At 26.3% G+C, this 24,747-nt stretch overlaps 1 long non-coding RNA gene across 1 annotated transcript; it reads left to right on the plus strand.

Annotated features, from left to right (window-relative positions):
* Positions 1-19,370: 19,370 nt before the first annotated feature.
* LOC111634501 lies at positions 19,371-23,675 on the plus strand. Its single transcript, XR_002758233.1, has 3 exons — positions 19,371-19,493; positions 22,363-22,451; positions 22,813-23,675. It is a non-coding gene; the product is annotated as an uncharacterized LOC111634501 (long non-coding RNA).
* The last annotated feature ends 1,072 nt before the right edge of the window (positions 23,676-24,747 follow it).

Here is a 24,747-nt window from a genome sequence, read left to right on the forward strand (position 1 = left end):
TAGTAGTCAAGAAGTCTTAACAATTCACATCTCCTATTAAAGCTGTAATGCTTCCTTTTTATATTGTTTATAATGCATCTATTGTTTCATTTAAACAAAATGTTATCATTTTAATACTGTATTAATTATTATTATTATTTTGATATTTTTATTCTATTATCTTCATAACTACTATACTGTTTTAGTGTTTAAAACATGTACAGTACAGTACATTTAGTTATAATGCCACTTATAAGTTATTGCTTTCTCGGAAAAAATTAGATTCTATCACTTTAATGGAAAAAGTATAAGATCAACTGATCCCAAGTTCAGTAGACTATATCATTAACTGATGCATAGATAGCTTGATCAATAATTATACGAGTATATTTTAACTTATAACAACATTTACATATTTATTATTATGCATATTTACATATAACCTTTATTATCAAGCCTGTTTCAGTTTGTTTTTTATTATTTTTTATTTGGAATTTATAAAGAAATATAAAACATACAAATGTATTTTATATTTCCTTAAGTATGATTATACTATAGTGTTAGATTTTAATATTTCGCATACTTTATATTAACTAAATTTGAAAAAAATGTTAAGAAATATTTTTGTATAATTTTCAAAAATAATGAAAATTTATTATTTTGAAAATTATACAAAAATATTTCTTCTAAAAATGCTTAATTTGTCTACTATAAATGCTTTTCTATTGTATATTTTCTACATATTGAATGAAGACAGATTAAATCTTACTGTAAAATTTAAGTTATCGTGTAAATAAATTATCTATGAAGATTATAAAAATCAAAATTAATTGTTTATTGCCTTTAATTAGCTTATTATGTCATTTGTTTGAATAAATTTTCATTGTAACAGAAAAATTTTTCAAATATCTTCAAAAATGCTTGCAAAAGAATTATTAAGTAAACATTTCTGAAAATTTTTGAATTAAATATTATTTGAAATTATGTAATGAATTTATCTTAATTACGAAAATCATTTGAATCACCTAGATCTACCATTTAAAATAATCATACTGATCTCATTCATAATTGAAGCATTACCATATCTAATTAAAAAACTTTATAATATAAAGAATATCTCTTAGGAATTTTCTAAGTAAATTAGGGTATTTATTATGGCTTTCTGAATTTGAGTATCAGAATAAGCTAGGTAGTGTTACGCTTTCTGCCATTAAATCCAAGCTTTCATTAGTTGGAGGAATCCACTTTCATAAATGACGAACGTAAGCCTGTCTTCTTCATTAGATTCGATTTTTAAATACGTGATATTCCCCTACTAATCTGGTAGCGAAGAGGAAATTCCCCCAACGATTTTTTTCGTTTCTTTTGTATACCACAGAATTCAAAGAGTTCCAGACAATTCACTATGTTGTCTCGGTGGATTCCTGTATTAATGACAAGTAATTAGAATACTGTTGAAATCTCTCCCCAGACTCATTTCCAAACAGAATTGATGAATCCTGCATAATTACACTAATGTCATTCGTCTTGTCTTCCTGCCTGTGGTTTTTTTCTTTTATTTCCCGTTGCAATGACCTGCTATGAATCACATTGTGGATCAATGCTTCATTAACTTCGACATATTTCGCTTCGTTCTTGTAACCAACGGATTCGTATAAGCCCGAAGCCTATACCACTTTTGTATACCTCAGATTGGTGGAATTTGGAAAGGGTTGGGTGACGAGAGGGTGGAACTATCACCCTGTGTTACATTCTCTTTGGCATCGGGAGGAAATGAAGCAAGAAATTGCTCTATAGATTAAAGAACTTAAATGGATGAGCAAAAGGTATTATTCACACTTCACACTTCTTGATTAAAACACATTTCAGAAATTCTTATAAATTAAACAATATGTGGCTTAGAGATTTTGCGGCTCATTAATCGAAAAATTTAATAGACTGCAAACTAACAAAAACTCTTAATAAATTAATTAATTTTGCATATGATGAATTTATAAAATATTTCTTTTGCATTTGAATATTTATTTTTTGTATTTTATCTTTAAACATTTTTAAAAGTTTTCATAATAAAAATATATATATATATATATATATATATTTCCTCAATTAACATAAATGTAATCTAATCTCATAATATTACAATAATATGACATACAATACTTGATATAAACCGTACGCAAAGTAATTATACTTAAAGCTTAGTTCACACAGACTTCGCTAGCGAAAGTAGAATGTGAAAACCGATTTAGTTTCGCTTAACGAATTCGCTTCTAACCTTCCGTTTCCGAAACGAGAATAGCCAATCATATGCAAATAGAGGCAATTGTTATCAGAATAAGATGGTAGCTGATAAGCGCGTTTATTTATTGTATACGGTGACTCAAAAAAGTCTGCGTACAGTAGTTAAAAATATTTTAAATGTCCCACAAGACCTTGATACTATACGTTACTTCCTTTTTTTTGTGCGTTTAATAAATTTCTTGATATGTTGTTTATGAATGTATAAACTTTTTTAAAACAATGGGCATTGTATGGTTACATGATAAAACAGAAAACAAACCTTCTTACAAAATGCGTGCCAAAAAAGTGCGTACAAGTAGATTCTTTCTCAAACTCTCACCCTAAAATACCTCGGAAGTGATATATTTTATATATTATATATTTGGCTATGATGGAAGAGAATATGTGTGGCAAAAGCCNGGCACTTGGAGGCTTTAGTATACCAAGAAACTATTCAAAACATGGATTACCTAAAGGAACGCATTCGAAGTTCAATTAGGTGCATAACATCTGAGGTATTAATACGAGTTCAATTTGAATAGGAGACGCATCCATATGTGTTTAGAAAGAAATGGCCAACATGTAGAGATAGTTTTATAAATAAAATTACATTTTTCTAAAAAGAAACGTCTTAAATGTTCCAATGTATCGAGACTTTTAGAACAGCTTGTACTGTTCAACTATAAATCAATATAGCACTGTATAGTAATCAATATAAATAAAAGAAAACTATAATGAATGTCTTTTAAATAAAAGAATATTTTTGTAATAATAATTAAGATATTTATTTTACTTTCAGAAAAACTTTGTTGATGAGAAATTAAAAAATTCATATTTTGTAGTTATGCTCGTTTTATAAAATGGAAAGTTTATCCCACCTTTACTTTTTATCTTATTTTTGAAAAATTACAAGCAGTTACACTTTGAATTACGTGCAAAAATTATATGTAAAAATTAAATATTAGGCTATATGTATAGTTCAGTACAGGTTTATAACCTACAATCAAACTTCTAAGCAATAGCCACTGACTAATAGCTATAAAAAAAAAATGGCCGTGGTCTGGAGATGGCTGTTGTTCGGAAGAAATTATTTTTGTATGCATTTCAAAAGAAATGTTACTGAAAAAATGGCCGTTACTGTAGATTCAAAAGATATTTTATGAAAATTTTCATCTTTTCTATTTCGTCAAGTTTTAAAAATAAATAGTAACAGAATCGACCACGTCTACATTAAATAATATTATTATTATTAATACAAAGTGTAAAATGATTATACACAATATTTTTCTATAATTGTTATTACGACAAATATGCACAAGTTTCAATTCTTACAGATGATGTTACTAAAGACGATTTTATTAACGAATAAAAAAGTTATTATTCAATTGCGACTATTTATTATTTATTAATATATAATTTTAGATCTCTTAATAATGTATTTTATGTATTTTCTATCTATTAGCAAGTTTTTAAAATGAAAATTTGACATTTCTAAAGATCTGAACTAATCAATTGAAGTTGACTAATCACTTGGCATTTAAGTGAATTAATTTTGATTATTTTCGTCTTTAATTTGTCAAGAAATCGAAAAATATCTATTAATAATTAAGAAATTTTTAAATTTTCTTCTAAAAACAAAATAAAATTGTGTATTTAATGAGCCGAACTCCTATTCAATTAAAAGTAAATTATAATTAATATCATGATTTATAAAAATTATTAACTTATTATACAATAACTATGATTTATAAAAAATTGTTGAATAAAACATATTTTTGTACTTTGAGATATTCAAGAAGCGCCGACATAGAATAACGCGATTATCAAAATATATAAATAGTTTTAAAATTCCAGAGGTTTTATGAAGAGTAATCGTCCTTGTCAAAGTAAAATTCATCATCTGGGAGGCAACCAACATCATAAACAACCATCGATGGATGTAAAAGCAAGTTTAGTAGGTCCATCAAATATTTGACTTTGGGAGGGAGAGCAGGGAGAGACTGTGGTGTCTCTTTATTAATACACCCACTCCTGTAAAGGACTGCAGGGAGATATAGGAAATCAGAGATGAATACTAAATTGATGACTTCATCCAGGTGGACATCCAATGATGACAGCTTCGTAACCATGGAGATAGGGGCCGGACCAAGTGACTCACTCGGACATTAGTCACAGACGGTCACAAAATGGTCCGATTCAAATCCTGTCCTTTCACGGCTTTACAAATCGTGTCTCTTTTATCTGCTGCTTCACATCGATAGCTAGGTTTAAGCTTATTATCGTCAGGGAATTGCTGCTTTTTCAGGGATCGACACTAAATTGGCATGCTACCGTGGTTCGATAATGACAAAAGACATTCTACACTCTCCGATAGATTGTTGCCAATTGCTATTGTTGCTATATCATAGAAATTGGAAATTAATGCATTTCATTTATTAGAAGAAGTCGTAGATAGAAACTTTTCCCGAGATAAAAATCATTTATGTATTAAATTTTCTTTTAATATGAGATTAGTAGCATTTGAAATCTTCATTTTTTAATTCAGTTCGAAATTTGATTATAGAAAAAGTATGTTACACACTATACCCTATAATATAGTCAAAATGATTATATTAAAACTTTTAGAAAATTTAGTTTATTCATATTAAATCCTAGTTATAATATAATAAATTCAAAGTCTTAAAATCTAAATGTAAGAAAATATGAAAATATAAAGCATACGATAGAAATAATGCATCAAATGCGTATTATAAATTTATAGACGTAAGACTCATATAAATCATATATGATATGAATAATCCTTTACATATTATTTTTTTTATCAATTCTTTAAAATATTATCTTTATTGTTATACTTATTAATACAAAATAAAGTTGAAATTAATGGATAATTTTTAAACATGTTTTGACCACCACAAAGCAAATTAAACTATTATAAAATACTTATACATTTGGAAAATTATTAAAATACATATGTTAAAATATAAGCAATTGTAACCATAAATAAAATTGGCATTTAAAAAAATAATTTATTAAAAATTACCTTGTTTATTCTGTTTTTAATTTTTTAAGGTTAAGCTAATTAGCCTTACCTTAAAAAATTAAAAATATGCGGAATAAGAACATTTATAAAATCAAAAATTATATTTTTTGAACGTGGTTAATTTATATGTGATTTTTAAATTGGAAATTAATTTAATTACGCTCTTTATTATTTACAGAAGGAAAAAGTAAAATAGATAATTTCAAGAAGAAAATTTTAGTCAGATTATCAAAAAATAAAAAGTTAATTTTGTAAATATTCTGTAAATTTAGAACATAGGGCTAAAAAAAAAAATGAAACTTTATCAGAATAACTTTATTTTATAATAAAATTAAGCAAACAAAACCATATTTTTTTTATTTATAATTCTTATTAGATCAAAAAGATAAAATTAATTACAAAAATTCAAACTTCGATTTTTATATGGAACAATAAAAAACTTTAATCGTTTCATAAAGATTAATATTTGGAAAATTGAATAGTTAAATATATTAATTTTTATCAAAAATTCTAAAGTATTCAAAAATTCAAAAATTGTATTATATATTTAATGCGAATCTGATCTATAGCATTGATTTTATTGATCCTAACTTTCAAAAATGATCAAAAATTAAAAGATTGGATCAATAAATTAAAAAACAATATAAAAACTTTTATTGGCTTTATAATTAATAAATTTTAGAATATTAAATTTTATAAATAATTTTGTTTAAAGATGCATATATTTTATGTAATTAATATTTTAATTACAATGCTGTTTACGATGTCGATGTCAATATTTGATGTAAATAAAGTGAGTTATTGAACATACTCAACTTGTCTGATTTTTAAATCGATATAAATTAGTGTGTTCTTTATTTATTTCTTTATTTATTATTTAAAATATGAATTATAAATAAATAAAGTAACTTGTTTTACGAGAACGAGTCTTCCGGGATTAAATTAGCAATAAAAGAAAACTTATTTTTGTAAATATTTTGTAAATTTAGAAGCGAAGGACCAGATGGTGTTCAAATAATATACCTCTAGCAAATCAAATATCCATAATAAAGTAATGAACGAGTGGTAAACTGCTAAGAACTGTCTATGGATGGGCGATCCAGCAATTCTTTTGGAACCACATTACGGTTAGAAATCCTTTTAGACCTAATTAAGGTTAGCAGCCAAAGAACGATAAATAACAATTTACACGACATTTTGGGGCCTATAAATAATCATTTAGAAACTTCACTTTCCCCGAATAGCTTGACAAATGATTTGTACACCACAACTCATCCTCGTTTATTGGCCGCATCCCTGACTCATGTCAGTTCGACTTAACCCTTCTCGTCCGATCAAACCCAGGTTGATCGATGTCTTGTTCAGATATTTTTTAGAAAAAAAAATTAGTTCCTCCTTATCTACTTACGTACTGTATATATTGTTGCGGGAGTTAATTAAGCAAGTTGAATCATTCGTTTTCTGCATTTCTAAATGGTTTATGATCGATTCCAATTTAGTAAAGATAGAAATCAATTTTGAGGTTAGCAAGTAATTATAAATTTCCTTGTTTTTGATTAATGATATCGATTTTGTTCACAGAAACTGTCGTTATTCGAATAATTAGCATAAGTCATAGCAGAAGGGTTATTATTCATCGCGTGTAACCACATTATTTCTTCATGAACCTTAATATCCAGTAGCTCTTTACTGTCAGAAAACATTATTTTAAAAAATATACAAATTAGAAAGTACTTTATTATTCGAACTTTCTACTTAATATGCAATAAGTATTAATAAATGTATATTATTAAATCTTAAGATTATTTGTAAATAAATTGAGACTTTCAAGAATTAAAATTAAGATAAGAAAGAAATTAATAACTTTATTATTCTCAAACTAAATATCATGTTTTCAATTACAAATTAACTTATTTATCAGAAATAAAAGCTTATCGATATTCATTTAAAAATTTTAAATATTTTCAATCGCTACTTTGAAGAAGACGTATTGAAATTATTTTTATTCAGAAATATATATAGCTTATATAAACACGTAATTTTCAAAACAATTGTAAACATTTCGATATTAGATTTATTTATAGCAAAATCAATAGTTTAAATCAGATTTTAACATATTAAGATTTACGTGTTATCATACAGAATTTCTTAGTAATCTTGACGTTTTCCAAGACGGACGATTGCAGGATGCCACAAATCCAATTAGAATTACTTTAGCGTGAAACCACATCATAAAGTTTAATAAATTGTTTACAATAAATTCAATAAGTTTTCCTTTTTCCTCATTTGTATTATGATTATTAATTTAATATGAAATTAAACCATATTCCGTTTCATTATTAAGCTGTTATTGTAATATAAATATAATTTTATTCAGTGTACATTAGCTGTGAATGTTTATAATGATATAGGCAATAATCATTAATTAATAATACTGAAAATGCTTACAAATTTTTATAATTTGGGAAAGAATATATTAACAACTACTACATGGTTAACTAGATTATCATTTTATTCATAAACGGTAATTTTAATTATTTCCCTATAAAATGTTCTTTTTAACTAAAATATTACAGCCGTAATTAATTTTGATTGAACTAATGCACTGACTTCTCAATTTTATAATATATTAAATGCTATTATTTATGTTTTTGCGAAGAAAATATTTATCATTGGCATATTTTTAAGTATTTATGTTCTGATTAAACATGCATAAGTAGATAAAATACTTAGGTACTGTACTGTACTTACGCACGATTATGCTTACAGCTTATAATCTAAGAAATAAATATCAAATTATAAAAATATTTTGAATTAGAATTATTCATAAACAAATCATTACGTAATATACAAGTTTTCTTATTGAAATTTTATTATGTGAAGTTAAACTAGCCTTATGCCTAGTCACTGAATTAAATCTTTTATGGTATAATATAAAATATTATAACATTAAAAATATTCAAAATTTGCCAAAAATTACTTGCTGGATAATTTTTAAACATGTTTTGACCACCACAAAGCAAATTAAACTATTATAAAATACTTATACATTTGGAAAATTATTAAAATACATATGTTAAAATATAAGCAATTGTAACCATAAATAAAATTGGCATTTAAAGAAATAATTTATTAAAAATTACCTTGTTTATTCTGTTTTTAATTTTTTAAGGTTAAGCTAATTAGCCTTACCTTAAAAAATTAAAAATATGCGGAATAAGAACATTNATACATATAAATCAAATTGTTTCAGATTATCTATTAGACATATAATACAAAATTACCATCAAAATTTTTATTTTTAAAATATGTTAAAATGGTTATTAGAAAAAAGGAACAGGAATAAGAACATAGATTAGGATGTAGATAGCAAGATAATGTAACCTTCAATTTTAAGATAAGATTTATATTCACTTTTAATATTGGATTCATCTCTACATTTATAATATGACTAAGTAACTACATTTATTTTTATCCTTGTTCTACACTTTATTCTATGGATTTTATTGCAAGCAGAAAAATTCTTATTGTAGACTATCCAGATGAAAAGAAACGAGAATCAAATATTGGATTTTACCAACTTTTACGAAACTTTATCATAATTCGACCATAATACTATAAATACTATTGTTTTTAAAACTTAACCACAATTTCAATATTAACAAGTAAAATTTTCTAGACAAAAGATGCCATTTTTACATCTGTATCACATTTATTAATAATATAACAGTTGTCATAAATGGATGCTTTTGAAATATATATCGTGGATATATAACGATATGTGGCTAACTATGAAATCGTAATTGTAAGAAAACAAGATTTAAAAATTGAACCAACATTCTATTTACCCACCAAAAATTCTATTTTATATAACCGTTTGTAATTTTACTACTCCATTATTAAAAAACTGCAGAATTTACACTTAGCCAAATATACCTCATACTTTTAGACCCACGATATTTAACATAGGGGAGATCGGGGCAACTTCGGCATGCGGGGCAAGTTTGGTCAAGCGCTTTTCTTAAAAAACAAATTAAAAGGACACTTTGGTTATAGGTTAGGCAGTTGAAGCAAATCAAATATCCATAATAAAGTAATGAACGAGTGGTAAACTGCTAAGAACTGTCTATGGATGGGCGATCCAGCAATTCTTTTGGAACCACATTACGGTTAGAAATCCTTTTAGACCTAATTAAGGTTAGCAGCCAAAGAACGATAAATAACAATTTACACGACATTTTGGGGCCTATAAATAATCATTTAGAAACTTCACTTTCCCCGAATAGCTTGACAAATGATTTGTACACCACAACTCATCCTCGTTTATTGGCCGCATCCCTGACTCATGTCAGTTCGACTTAACCCTTCTCGTCCGATCAAACCCAGGTTGATCGATGTCTTGTTCAGATATTTTTTAGAAAAAAAAATTAGTTCCTCCTTATCTACTTACGTACTGTATATATTGTTGCGGGAGTTAATTAAGCAAGTTGAATCATTCGTTTTCTGCATTTCTAAATGGTTTATGATCGATTCCAATTTAGTAAAGATAGAAATCAATTTTGAGGTTAGCAAGCAATTATAAATTTCCTTGTTTTTGATTAATGATATCGATTTTGTTCACAGAAACTGTCGTTATTCGAATAATTAGCATAAGTCATAGCAGAAGGGTTATTATTCATCGCGTGTAACCACATTATTTCTTCATGAACCTTAATATCCAGTAGCTCTTTACTGTCAGAAAACATTATTTTAAAAAATATACAAATTAGAAAGTACTTTATTATTCGAACTTTCTACTTAATATGCAATAAGTATTAATAAATGTATATTATTAAATCTTAAGATTATTTGTAAATAAATTGAGACTTTCAAGAATTAAAATTAAGATAAGAAAGAAATTAATAACTTTATTATTCTCAAACTAAATATCATGTTTTCAATTACAAATTAACTTATTTATCAGAAATAAAAGCTTATCGATATTCATTTAAAAATTTTAAATATTTTCAATCGCTACTTTGAAGAAGACGTATTGAAATTATTTTTATTCAGAAATATATATAGCTTATATAAACACGTAATTTTCAAAACAATTGTAAACATTTCGATATTAGATTTATTTATAGCAAAATCAATAGTTTAAATCAGATTTTAACATATTAAGATTTACGTGTTATCATACAGAATTTCTTAGTAATCTTGACGTTTTCCAAGACGGACGATTGCAGGATGCCACAAATCCAATTAGAATTACTTTAGCGTGAAACCACATCATAAAGTTTAATAAATTGTTTACAATAAATTCAATAAGTTTTCCTTTTTCCTCATTTGTATTATGATTATTAATTTAATATGAAATTAAACCATATTCCGTTTCATTATTAAGCTGTTATTGTAATATAAATATAATTTTATTCAGTGTACATTAGCTGTGAATGTTTATAATGATATAGGCAATAATCATTAATTAATAATACTGAAAATGCTTACAAATTTTTATAATTTGGGAAAGAATATATTAACAACTACTACATGGTTAACTAGATTATCATTTTATTCATAAACGGTAATTTTAATTATTTCCCTATAAAATGTTCTTTTTAACTAAAATATTACAGCCGTAATTAATTTTGATTGAACTAATGCACTGACTTCTCAATTTTATAATATATTAAATGCTATTATTTATGTTTTTGCGAAGAAAATATTTATCATTGGCATATTTTTAAGTATTTATGTTCTGATTAAACATGCATAAGTAGATAAAATACTTAGGTACTGTACTGTACTTACGCACGATTATGCTTACAGCTTATAATCTAAGAAATAAATATCAAATTATAAAAATATTTTGAATTAGAATTATTCATAAACAAATCATTACGTAATATACAAGTTTTCTTATTGAAATTTTATTATGTGAAGTTAAACTAGCCTTATGCCTAGTCACTGAATTAAATCTTTTATGGTATAATATAAAATATTATAACATTAAAAATATTCAAAATTTGCCAAAAATTACTTGCAGAAATTTACTGTTTTACTTTGATGCAGTTAAGTCAACATGTTACTCATGAAAACAATTATATATATATATAGGCCCTATATTATACTTATATTTTATTAATATATATTAATTATATACATATAAATCAAATTGTTTCAGATTATCTATTAGACATATAATACAAAATTACCATCAAAATTTTTATTTTTAAAATATGTTAAAATGGTTATTAGAAAAAAGGAACAGGAATAAGAACATAGATTAGGATGTAGATAGCAAGATAATGTAACCTTCAATTTTAAGATAAGATTTATATTCACTTTTAATATTGGATTCATCTCTACATTTATAATATGACTAAGTAACTACATTTATTTTTATCCTTGTTCTACACTTTATTCTATGGATTTTATTGCAAGCAGAAAAATTCTTATTGTAGACTATCCAGATGAAAAGAAACGAGAATCAAATATTGGATTTTACCAACTTTTACGAAACTTTATCATAATTCGACCATAATACTATAAATACTATTGTTTTTAAAACTTAACCACAATTTCAATATTAACAAGTAAAATTTTCTAGACAAAAGATGCCATTTTTACATCTGTATCACATTTATTAATAATATAACAGTTGTCATAAATGGATGCTTTTGAAATATATATCGTGGATATATAACGATATGTGGCTAACTATGAAATCGTAATTGTAAGAAAACAAGATTTAAAAATTGAACCAACATTCTATTTACCCACCAAAAATTCTATTTTATATAACCGTTTGTAATTTTACTACTCCATTATTAAAAAACTGCAGAATTTACACTTAGCCAAATATACCTCATACTTTTAGACCCACGATATTTAACATAGGGGAGATCGGGGCAACTTCGGCATGCGGGGCAAGTTTGTCAAGCGCTTTTTTTAAAAAACAAATTAAAAGGAGACTTTGGTTATAGGTTAGGCAGTTGAGTTTTATTGGTGGCTTGTTGAGTGTAGTGTTTTTATTGTTCTCCAACAAGCGTAGTTGAATTATCAAGCAAATTTTCATTTTCGTTCAATTCCATATAATATTTTTTTTCCATTTATATTGAATTGGCAGGTTTTGTTATAATTCCATGATAACGAAAGTTACTTTTCCTGTTAGAAGGATGTAACTTCAACTTATTCACGTGGCCAGATCGTGGCTTGGCATTCTGTTCTCAGGGTTGTACTTAATGTTTCGAAATCATGACTAGCGGGGTAAGATCGGCAACATAAAGCCACATTAGAAGCAAAGGATAAAAATCAAACAGATGATAAATGAAAACATGTTTGCATTTGTTATTCATGTATATATGTCTTTGAACTTGCATTTCGTTGTAATAATATTAAATGGGTGTTGGATTTGTATTTCTTTGTTTTAATAGTGAATTCCAACTTATACATTGTTAATAACATAATTTTATATACGTGCCTATCTTGCCCCATTACTGTTGCCCCTATACCAGGGGCAACTTTAATAAAAATAATTAAAATAATTACAACTTTACAAAAAGAGAGAAGTTGCCGATCTTGCCCCTATACCCGGGGCAACTTCGTCAATTTCTCTCTTCTTGTAAAGTTGTAATTATTTTAATTATTTTTATTTCCAAACTGATTTTAACCAGTTCTATAGTAAGGTAACATTCCAATAGACAATATGCAAAGCTTTTTTTTCAGTTTACAGCAGTATTTATTACACAAAATTTAAGTAAAGCTTAACATGCCGATCTTGCCCCGATCTCCCCTAATTTATAAACCGTTTATTTGATGTTGAGAAATAATATGCTAAATAAATTAGAATGATTAACATTAAAACATGTCTAAATATATTGTCTGTATAATATTGTGTTTTAAATTTTTCATGTCATGTCTTTTACGGTTATACAAAATATTAAAATAGATAAAATTCATAAACAAAAAGCATTTACTACTTAAGTTGACAATTTATATTTCTTTATTTTTCCAAAAATATTAAAATATTTCTGTTCATTTATTTGATTTATTTCTATTCCTTTACTTATTTTTAAATTTAGTTATGTTTTGACGTTTATTATAGGCCTACATATTTTAAAATCAATATTTGTGAAATTTTTTTTCATATTTGCGTTTATTTCAGAAATCATTTATATATTATGACTAGTTTTTGAAGAATTTGAATATGTTCTCGTGGCCATCTCAATTTTTCTAAGACAGACTTGAATACAAGAGATCATTCAACATAGAGGGAGGATAGAAAATAATCATCAACCGAACGATATGCAAAAACTATAAAGTTTCGAATCAAAATCAAGTCCAAATCTCTCATAACGTGACTTTTCTGCCGATATCCATTGGTAAGTTTAATAATATATTTATTATTTCTCATTTTATTTAACAGAAAAAATCTTTATTTTCTTATATAAACACATTCAAAATATAGTTATATAAATTATTTTGTTTAATTACTGTTTTGTTTCATTTAAATTATTTAAAAACGTCTAAGATTATTCATTCAAGATGTAAGATTTCAATGTAAAATTTAGTAATAGTATAAAATTTAATTACAGACGCCTTTTGAAAAATAATAGACTTGCAGATTAATTAATGAATAAAATATTAAATTTAATTATTATATTTATTGGTTAAAATTCGTATCATTTTAAAAATTTAAGGTGTGAAAAATAAATAAAATCATTTCTTTAAAATCATATTTTATCAATTTTCTACATATTTTCCCCTTAGGAATTATAAAATTTAATATAAGAAACTGAATGAAGCGAAATTCATTTGCGAACATTTAATTAATCAGTACAGAAGTTAAGTTATTCTATAAGCTTTTAAAATATCAATTTTGAAAATTTTGCGATGGCTAAAAGTTTCAAATCATAAAAAAAACTAATATTTAGATTTACCAGAAAAAAATTTTAATGAATATGTATAAAATCTGTAAACATATGTCTATATAAAGTGCAAATAAATAGTAGACTAATGTAGATAAATTAATAAATATAACTTTTTTCTTTTCAGTTTTAACAGTCTAATAAACGAGCTCAATAGCTTTGATTTATAATTTATAGTTTAAATCTCTGACAAAATAAAATTAACAACTTTGAGATAAATATAAAGAAATCATTGATTTAAAAACAAAATGTTTATAAAATTAGAGTTTTAAATTATCTTAAATAATTCAATAATAATAAAAGCTCTTCTAAAACTGCTCTTTAAATCGATTTTTATCCAATATAAAAATACCAAAGTCGGTCAGTCTTATATAAGCACATGCACCATTAATAGATTGCAATCAGCCAATATGACTAAAATAGTTAATCGAAGATTCGCTATAAATCGATTGAAGCATGGATTAAAGCGATTATTCCACAATTTGTATCGATTACTTTCAACGAGAAGAGTCATTGAATGTATAGCTGACATCGTCGTATTCATCGACCATAGATCTATCCAGATTCTATCTCCGTATCGATGATTGACAAGTTTGGCGCGGTGCGGACACCCAAGAATGACTCAACTATCCTCTCGTCTTTCGCGCCGATTTTGTCCGTTAGCGGGTAGAGGGGAGAGAGGGGAAGCGAGTAATCGTCAATTAATGGTATCCTGTCTTTTACAAGACTGCACTGCTTCTACCCCCAACGAGCGGGAAACTCGAGTGGTTGGGAAAAGGGGTTATAGGGGTCTAGACAGTGAATCACGTGGTCGAAACGGACACCGACAGAAGAGACGGCCCCTTTCTCTCGATCTCTTGCTCGGAGAAACCAAACAAAGTCCCCGATTTCCACCCCAGAAACGCTCATCTTGTTCCCACCTCGTGCGATGACTAATGTTTGAATCACGGTTATACAAGACAGTTCTTTGAGATATTCGGTCTTCGAGCCCCGAATGAATCACAGGTTAAGAATACTTTTGCCATTCTAAACCAAAAGAATTTCTTTACATCTTACATGTTATATTTAACGATTGTGTGAGAAAGAATGACAACCGTTGCATAAAATAGTCTATTGTAAGCCAAAGCAAAATTTAAACTCGGATTGTACTGTACAGTACGTTACTTACAATTCAAAGACATAGCTTAAATATTTGTGTAACACCACTAAGCATTATTCTCACGTCATAAGATTTCGTAGTAATCACATTTAGAATTTGATTTTTAAAGAATTTGAATCTTTAAAGTAGGTCTATTACTAATTTTAAATGTTAATATCGTGTCAAGAAAAATGAAACTAGACAGAACACATAATTGATTGCAAGGCATATCTTATATTATATTTGAAGTGCTTGCTATTTCTAGGAAACAGACATTAAAATGGGTGAGTAATACAGTAATCAGATGATATAAAATAACCGTAAATAATACAAAACTTAAGAATTCGTCTTACTTGTTAGTAAGCGACTAGAACTAGTAATGTTCAAACTTTTACTTCGTAGTTTCAAATTAATAAATCCTCTTACTGATTTTCTTTTTAGTTTCTGATAATTTATAGACCTATTGCTTAAAATTAAATTATTCATTCCTTATAATGAAAGTAAAAAAAGTTAAACGACTTTCGATATTGCATGTATCAGATAATTTAGCATGTTAATTAATTCAATAAAGTCAAATAATTATTGAAGCGAATAAAAAATTCTTATCTGATACGTTTTTTCCCCTGTATTGTATAGTATATGCATTTTATAATGAATTATTAATTGAATAACTAAACATTTAAAATACCTTAAAGAAGTAATTTAAGTTATAATAAAGTAATATACAGCAAAATGAACGTCTTATAAATTTAAACGTAATCTACATGGAACTTTGAATAGAGGGGGCTCCAAATCTAATCCAGGACCGTATATAGCCTAACAATTTTCTAGTTAATGAATGTGAGTATTCAGATTGTCCCATTTGTCTCAAATGTAATGGAAGATAATTCCATTTGGTTATTTTTCATTAACAGATTTAATGCTGTTTTGTTTAAATCTCTTAGAATTCAAAGAAATCAGATTTCATATATTTACTTAAAACTTTTGAAACTTTACAGGCTTTATTTAAATATTTGTCTCCAACAATATTACAGAAAGTAAAATAAATATTACATTTCAAAATATGTTCAAAGAAATCTACATTTAAGATTCATTTGATTACAGACACAGTCTAACAAACAATATTAGCAGTATTTTAATGTTTAATCATTCTACAAAAAAGAGTTTAGATTGATAAATAAATTAAATAAATCGTTAAAGAAATTTATTAAAATCTTTAAAATATTAAATTAATTAGTTTGTAGATTCATTTTCATGAATTATCGAATAATTCTTAGAATTTTTCAATACCCAAATCGCACTGAGTGTAATTTAATGTAACGTGATGATTTACTTATTTAATGTAATTAATTTGATTTATTTATTTTCTTAATTAAATCATGAATATGTAAAATGTATTTTAATCAGAAATCAACAGTTGCAAATAGCAAAAAATTAAGTATAAGTTTTTAAATTATAATATTAAAAACAAATTTTAAATATTTTAAAATTAAGCTTCGAATTTTAGATAGAATATTTTTCATAATAAGCCACATAAAGTATTTTTTTTATCCATTCGAAATTCCTTGAGGGAAATTTAATTAAATCTATAATTTCATAAATAAAAATGCATATTTTGCGATATATTGTTATCGTACCTTTATAACTAAGAAATAAAATATTTAAGATTTTACAATTTATTAATTAACTTAAAAATATTTAAGTTCAATTTGAAATAAACAGTATTAAACTTTTAAAATGGAAAAGATTATTTATAAATTTAAACCAATAAGAAATTCAATCTGTAATAAAGAATTACAACTTATAGATTTTGGTTTAGAACTTTTAAATTGCTATATTAGAAAACTAATTATCAATAAAATTATAATATAATTAACGCTGATGAATTTCTGTTTTATAAATAGTTTTATGCACATAATATAAAGTTTTCTTTTAAATAATAAGATTTAAATAAAGTATTCTTTACTTGCATTTATGTAACGGTTGCAGAAATAAATACGTTTTTCATTTTGATATTTTAATATGGATAAACGCAATTATCAAACACACACATACACATTTAGCTTATAAAAATATCTGTTTATAATATGTTGCATTTTATGTAGGTCCGCATTTTATTTTTATAGTTATTTTTAAAAATTTACAAGTCTAGACAATATTAAAGCAAAATAATTATTAAATAATACTATTTAATAATAAATATTATTCCTGATAAAATTTTGTCAATTTAGTCTGTTTTTTTTTCTTAAAATATGAAATTTAAATGCTTTATTCTTCCTGAAATGTTTACAAGTGTAAAGCAAATATATTATTCGAAAATAATTATCTTATTGAATAAGAAAATATTTACAAAACAGTATTTTCGAAATATAATCTATTGAAAAAATAATTCAGAAGTGGGCTTATGCTAATCTATTAAGCCTTCTATTGATTTCGATAGTATATCCATATCAATAAAAATAAATCAAATTTTATATTCATCAATTTTTCGATAATAGGATTTAAGCATCTGTTATCATCAAATGGAAAATACGATTAAATTTAACGGATGATAGCAGAAACAAAGTCAGCAATCGATACTTCTGATGGTTCTACATTCGGATGAAAAAATGCCCACTAGATGGCGGGACAAGCGACTAAAGATTCAACAGATTAGTTTGAATTCCTTCGTCTTTCATCTTTTTTAAATACGAAATTATCACGAAATATAATTTCGCAAACTTCAGATAATCGACGGGTGAGTCACTAAAGGTTCGGACTAAATGTAATGCAAACCCTGGACCACGTGATAGGCTTAGTAATAAGAAACGGAGCGTGTAACGTTGTGACACAGTGTAACATTGCAGATAGGTGCGCACCTGTTCGAGATGAATCAACTTTTAAATGCTTATAAAACGAAACTAAGCTCGTATTATTGTCAACGTTGCCACTAATCTTGCAATTCTTAAATCAAAAAATACAAAATAGAAACCATTTGTAATTAGACTGCGCAACCTATACTATAATTAATACTGTATTCCATTAACTGATCAATTATTTTTAATTTTTGCAAAATTTTAGAAATAATAAATTGAAATAAATTATATATTAATGTGAACATTTTAGCTGTTTCTATTGCATTATTTATTACAAGTTTTTGTATTCAAAATTTGAAAGTTTTAAAACTTTTAATGAAAATTATTGACTTAATATGATAGAAAATAGATGAATTAATTTGACATTTTAACTGATATGAACTTCTTCAGATATATTAATTTGGAGACAAGTATAAGATAAAGATGATAATATTTTTTCTTTTTACATTCCTATTATCTCTTGTTAATCTTTATCCAAAATTTAATCGAAATATCTTGCGTTTTGCTTATTATTATTATTTTTATTTTTATTGGAGCTGCCGAAGATGCATAAATAAATAGACAAAACATACAACATTAAACCGTTATAAGATTAATTAAAAAAAAAAAAACTTTCTTCTATGCTGCCTATTATCTCTTGTTAATCTTTATCCAAAATTTAATCGAAATATCTTGCGTTTTGCTTATTATTATTATTTTTATTTTTATTGGAGCTGTCGAAGATGCATAAATAAATAGACGAAACATACAACATTAAACCGTTATAAGATTAATTAAAAAAAAAAAAACTAACTTCTATGCTGCAAATTTTAATTTATTAATCAAAATAGTAACACTGACCTAAATTTAATTTGAATAAAATTAAGCTAAATTATAGTAAAGTATATAGAATTAGGAAGTATATGAAATGCAATAAATGTTTTAATAATGCTAAAAAAGAAAAAAAACACACGCTTTGCATACTAGTTATAAAATTCGCAAACTTTCAAATTTTATATAATTTCTAATACAATTAAAGAAGATTAAAAAACTCAGGAAGATAAATTTTTTATGCGACATATGCTACATTTAAGTTTCTTTTTTCTTTTTTTTATAATTTACCGATGGTGCTTGACTATTTTCGAGTATCTTAAGAGGTCTATTGCTAGACCAGAATCCCATTCTAGGTGATGAGTCATAAGGAAAGTTTTGTGATTGTTAAACCAACCGTCGACAATTGGTTCTTGTCAAGGAAGAAATATCCAGGAGTTTCTTATTGCGATATGCCTTGCATGACAACATATCAGGTAACTATTTTCTTCGAAGAAAAAAAAAATTCTTTTTTTAATACCTTTCGTGAACTGACCAACATTTCCTTGATTACTGATTAAATTGTGGTTTATTCATTTCAGTGTTCAATATTTTTTATTTTTACTTTGCATTAAAAATTCTCAATTTGTTACATAATAAATGCATTTCCTTGTTATGTTTAAACATTTTGCAAAATAAAAGTGTGAATTTCAGTAGATCTATTTAAATATATATAATCTTATAAGATCTTTAATTTACANGATGAAAATTCAACGCGAAGTAGGTTAATAGCGATAGACTAATATACTAATATACTAATTACATGGGATATAATAATATACAACAATAATAGTGGATTTTTTCATACCTTTCGGTTTTCCGACTTTTCAATTATCCGACCAACCCCATCCCCAATTGGGTCGGATAATCGAGGCTCTACTGTAGTTTAATTAGACGTGTTAAGGTAACGCAACACAAAGGTGATCAACCAAAGTAAGATGCCATCGAGGAAAAAATTCTATAAAAAAGAGGCCTTTACTTACATGTTAGACACAAAAAAACACCAGTAATTCTATGCAACCAGCATGTCCGTAAGCCATTAATGCCCTCATATTTTTTCGTGCCAAATTAGCTGAATAGAGTTTTCTAAATTTTTTTAGTGCTTATAGCAGCTAAACAGGAGCTTGTTGTGTGTAAAAAATTTCTAAAAGGTATTTCATAGACAATTTGACTAAGTGTTGCTGCATTACGTAGCGACACATAAACGATCTACTAAAGCATCTGACCATATGAGACAGCTTTTGTAATATCTGCGAAGATCAACTTACGTTGTAAATTCTGACAAGTGATGGTGCTTGAACAGCATCATATGTGAAAATCCACAGTATCATTACAGTTATTAAAGATTTATTCAATATGTTAATCTAATCATTAATTATAATTATCGCAATGTTGATCTCGATTGAGCATTTTTTTCATTTAAACAATAAGATCTTTAATTTACATAAATGGTTTGTAGATGTATTCTATGCATTAGTTAAGCAAAATTTATAACTTATGTGTTTATTTCGGAGTGTAGAAATCTAATCATTAATTATAATTATCGCAATGTTGATCTCGATTGAGCATTTTTTTCATTTAAACAATAACAACATTTTATATGTATAAACAAGCACGCAATTAAACAATTAGCCTATATAGAAAGTTAAAATTTAACAATAAATATTTAAACTTACGCTTGGATATAAATTAAATTGCACATTAAATGGAGTTAAATTATACAATAATTTTGAAATTAGTTAATTTAAACAAACCACATAAAAATAAATTTTTACACAATATCTGTTTACCTTGATACTTCATCTATATTTTATTTACTAGCGAAAATACTTTGGTATTAGTCATACGTTCCACTTTCGACAGATATGGATATTATTAAAAATATAAGAAGATTATAATTGAAAAAAATATATCATATCTTAAATAATGATTAATGCATCTTCGTGAATATTTTTTCCCCTTTTTTTCCAGCATATAAATTGTGAATTTATTTGATAATGAACGATGAAGATTATCCGTTTTACTCTCCCGCTGTGTTTCCGCTTGAAAGAATTTATTAATTTGCAAAGGGCATAATAGTCTTTACGGGTACGCCATCTTGTTCTTATAAAAGTGTCCCATTTTCCGATCCGGGCCTGTGTCTTGATTCTCTTCTTCGCTCTGTTGCTATTGGGTCATCGAAACTCAGACGGCTTGGCACGTGCCATCTCCATGGTAACAACCTGAGTTCGGTGACGTCACATTCTTCCCTCCCATCGGTGACCTACAATGGAGAGAGAGTTAACTCAATGACTCACCGATTCTTTCTTACTTGCTACATTTCTTGGACGTCTTATTGCCTGTTTACTTGATCCAGATTGTTCATCACAAATCGATTTTTAATTTCATGTTATCTCGATTACTAAAGCATCTTAAATTCCATATAATAAATTTAAATTTTAATTTATTAAACAACTAAATAAATTAAAAATAGTGCATTAAAAAGGCAAAGAAATTTTAAAAATGGATTATGAACACACTTTATTAAATTTTCATTTAAATTTATTTATAGAATATTTAACTTTCAACAAATTTTTTAAACTTAATTATATACTTTCCTTGAAAGCAATTATTCTTATAAAATATATAAATTCGTGCTCAGTTTTAAATTATTTTACATTAAAAAGAAAAACTTTCTTATGCAAAAGAATTTTTCAGCATAAATTTTAAAATTAACTTTTATTTATTATGTAAATATCATTACTTGTTATATCACAATTACGATCAAAACTTTCAGAATAGCTTTACAGTTTAATTAATTATAAGATCATAAACAATATTATTAAATAAGATGTGGGTAGGAATGCGTCTTACATATTAAATCTGTAAAATTTTCGTTTTTTTCGCGTCGGTCAGTCTTATCAATAACTCCTACACCTTAATTTATTATGTAGTATCTATTGCATACTGATTACCTGATGGCAAGCAAGCAAAAAAATTGGAGATGTACAGGAGAAAATTTTAATTTGCATAATGAAAAATAGTAGTGTCAAATAGTGCACATTAATTAGAAAGTATAGATATTAAAATGCAAAGATATTTATCAAAAATTAATAACTTGACCTCGAACCATAAACTATATAAAAATATTAATTATAGACATTTCAGAATAAAATTAATTACAAGTATCCATAAAAGAAGTAAATCTTTATTTATGTAAGCCAAAATGAGTTTTTTAAAAAAGATTTAATCGCATTTTTAGTAACGTATTTAACTATATTCTGATTGGGTGTGGTCCGATATAATTATTCTGTTACATCCTTGTAGCTACTCAAGAAAATGAACGAAACTGTGTCAACACGAAGGCGATGTCCGGACAACCTTGAGCATTGATTCAATAAAAATCGTAAGAAAAGGTAAACCTTTAAATGTACTCGTTGATGAATATTCTATTAATTGTAATTATCACTTATTTTAATTATCATAATTTAATGCATTGCAAACAGCATTGTTAACTCCGAACTCCAAGTCTGTTTGTTCTATTTTCTAAATATATTTTATAATTAAACACAAACACGGGAATGTTTTTAGTCTGGTGTTCACTCGCACATTCTTACATGATTTTGTAACGTAAACATAAAAGAGTTAAAACTGTAGTAAAAGTGATGTAGCAGAACGCTTCTCGTGGTTTTGCACGATCTAAGATGGAACATCGATTGAAAAAAAATAGGTGTGTTAACTGTATTAGTGATTAAATTTAATGCATAATTTTTTCAGGTGGAAATGTTTGTAAGATCTTGTCTGTGCACAAACAAACCCCAGACGATACCTGTTGAACGTTCCCGAGGTCAAGGACGTCTACTGTGTGACGACTTGGCGTTCGCATGCCAAAGACATGACAGAACAAGGACGTCGGGCTTTGTAAGAAGGTTCTGCAGCGAGCCTCTCCTGTAAACCGGACTAAAGTGTGTGATTTGGTACATACTTTCCGAATGACGTCAGTTCTAGATGGAAACAGTTTTAATCTTTTCTGTCGGAGCCCGGGCAAACTAATATTTCATTAAAATATTATCTGTTTATAAGTAATAGTCAAAGTCATAAATGAAAATTTATATTTATATTCCAAGAAAATGTGCTATTTTATAACCGTATCATTTTTATTACAATAATTTGTAATGATAGTCGCATAGTTGTTTTTATACAATTTTACGCTCTCACTTTGCCAAAAATATATTAATAAAAAGTATAAGAAGTGCATTAACGATTTTTAAATCCCATGTTCTGTGCCTACATTGTCGTTTATGAGATTTTTCAAAGCGGGAGCCTTCCAGTTAGTGGCAAAAATAGTTCTTCGAATTCAAGTAACGATCGATCAAACTCACTCGAAAACCACCAATGACGCAGCAAAGTCGACTGCTGACAGAGTTATCGGACCGTGCCAAATACTAATATTTTACGTTCTTATGATGAATGGTCAAACGATGACTATACACTGTTTTCGTGGTTATTGGCGCTTAATGTATCGTATGCAAGGCGGAAAACTACGACAAGGACAAAATCAAAATGTAAAAAAGCTCACTTAAATGAAATTGAGTGCTCTCTTTTAGTAACTTAACGATTTTCCATCTTTACATACTTATTTCATTATTATTTTTGTAAATAAAGCAGGCCTATTTATAGTTTTAAATTCATTTTCTGTAAATTTTTTCTGAAAAATCTCTTCAATTATATTTAAATACTAGTTTTATTTCATTAAATTTTACAAGTGAAATATTATTATTAATATTTTATATCATAAAAACTTAAAAGATTATGATGTTTTAACTTATTTTTATCTAGATAGTTTTTACGTTAACAGTGCAATATTTTTACTCAAAAACAAACATTTACTGCTATTTTTATAATACATATAATCGCTATTAAAAAAAAAAAAAGTTGCTAGAAGCAATCATTGTAATCCACATTTAGACTACAATCAATATTATTAAATGTTACTATATTAGTTAAAGATTAATAGTCGATATCCTAATCCCGTTAATTGTGTTTTGATTGGCGTTTTCCTCTATATAATTACTTTCATTTTAAACGCACATATTTCGTCATAAATGTCAAGTATCGTTAAGAGTCGCTAATGTCCAAGCACTTTAATGTCGTAAAGCGTTAAAGTGGTTCTTCGTATATTCCACGTAGACTAGCATTCACTGTTTATAACTGTTTATCTTTCCTATCTCATACGAGAGCTTAAGGATAGAAGAAGCTTAATAAAAATAAACCACTTAAGAAGTGTTTTATATAATATTTGCTAATTTAAACTTAATTATTATTTGAAAATTATTTTATTTATAATAGTCAAATAAATATTTTATTTGTCAACGTTGTAATAAATAAGAATAAAATGATTAGAGAGGAAAAGTGGAGTAGGATGACGTTTGTTTTCACTTTTACTTTTATGAACAAGCGTCATCAATTTGCTGTAAAATTCAAGCAAAGGCCTAATATTGTTGATATGTAACATTATTATATGCAGAAAAGTACAAGAATAATCAATGTTTGAAAATTTAGTCTAAAAAATTTATTTAATGACGTTATTTTATTTTAAAAAATATTTTATTCATAGTAACGCGTCTGAATTTATATATAAATTTGTCGAAAAAATTTGTCATTTTTGAGATTGTCATTTAATTTCAACAGATTAGTCATATTACATAGTAA

This window comes from Centruroides sculpturatus, unplaced genomic scaffold (assembly GCF_000671375.1).
Source record: "Centruroides sculpturatus isolate CEXI.00-Female unplaced genomic scaffold, Cexi_2.0 scaffold75, whole genome shotgun sequence".
NCBI lineage: Eukaryota > Metazoa > Arthropoda > Arachnida > Scorpiones > Buthidae > Centruroides > Centruroides sculpturatus.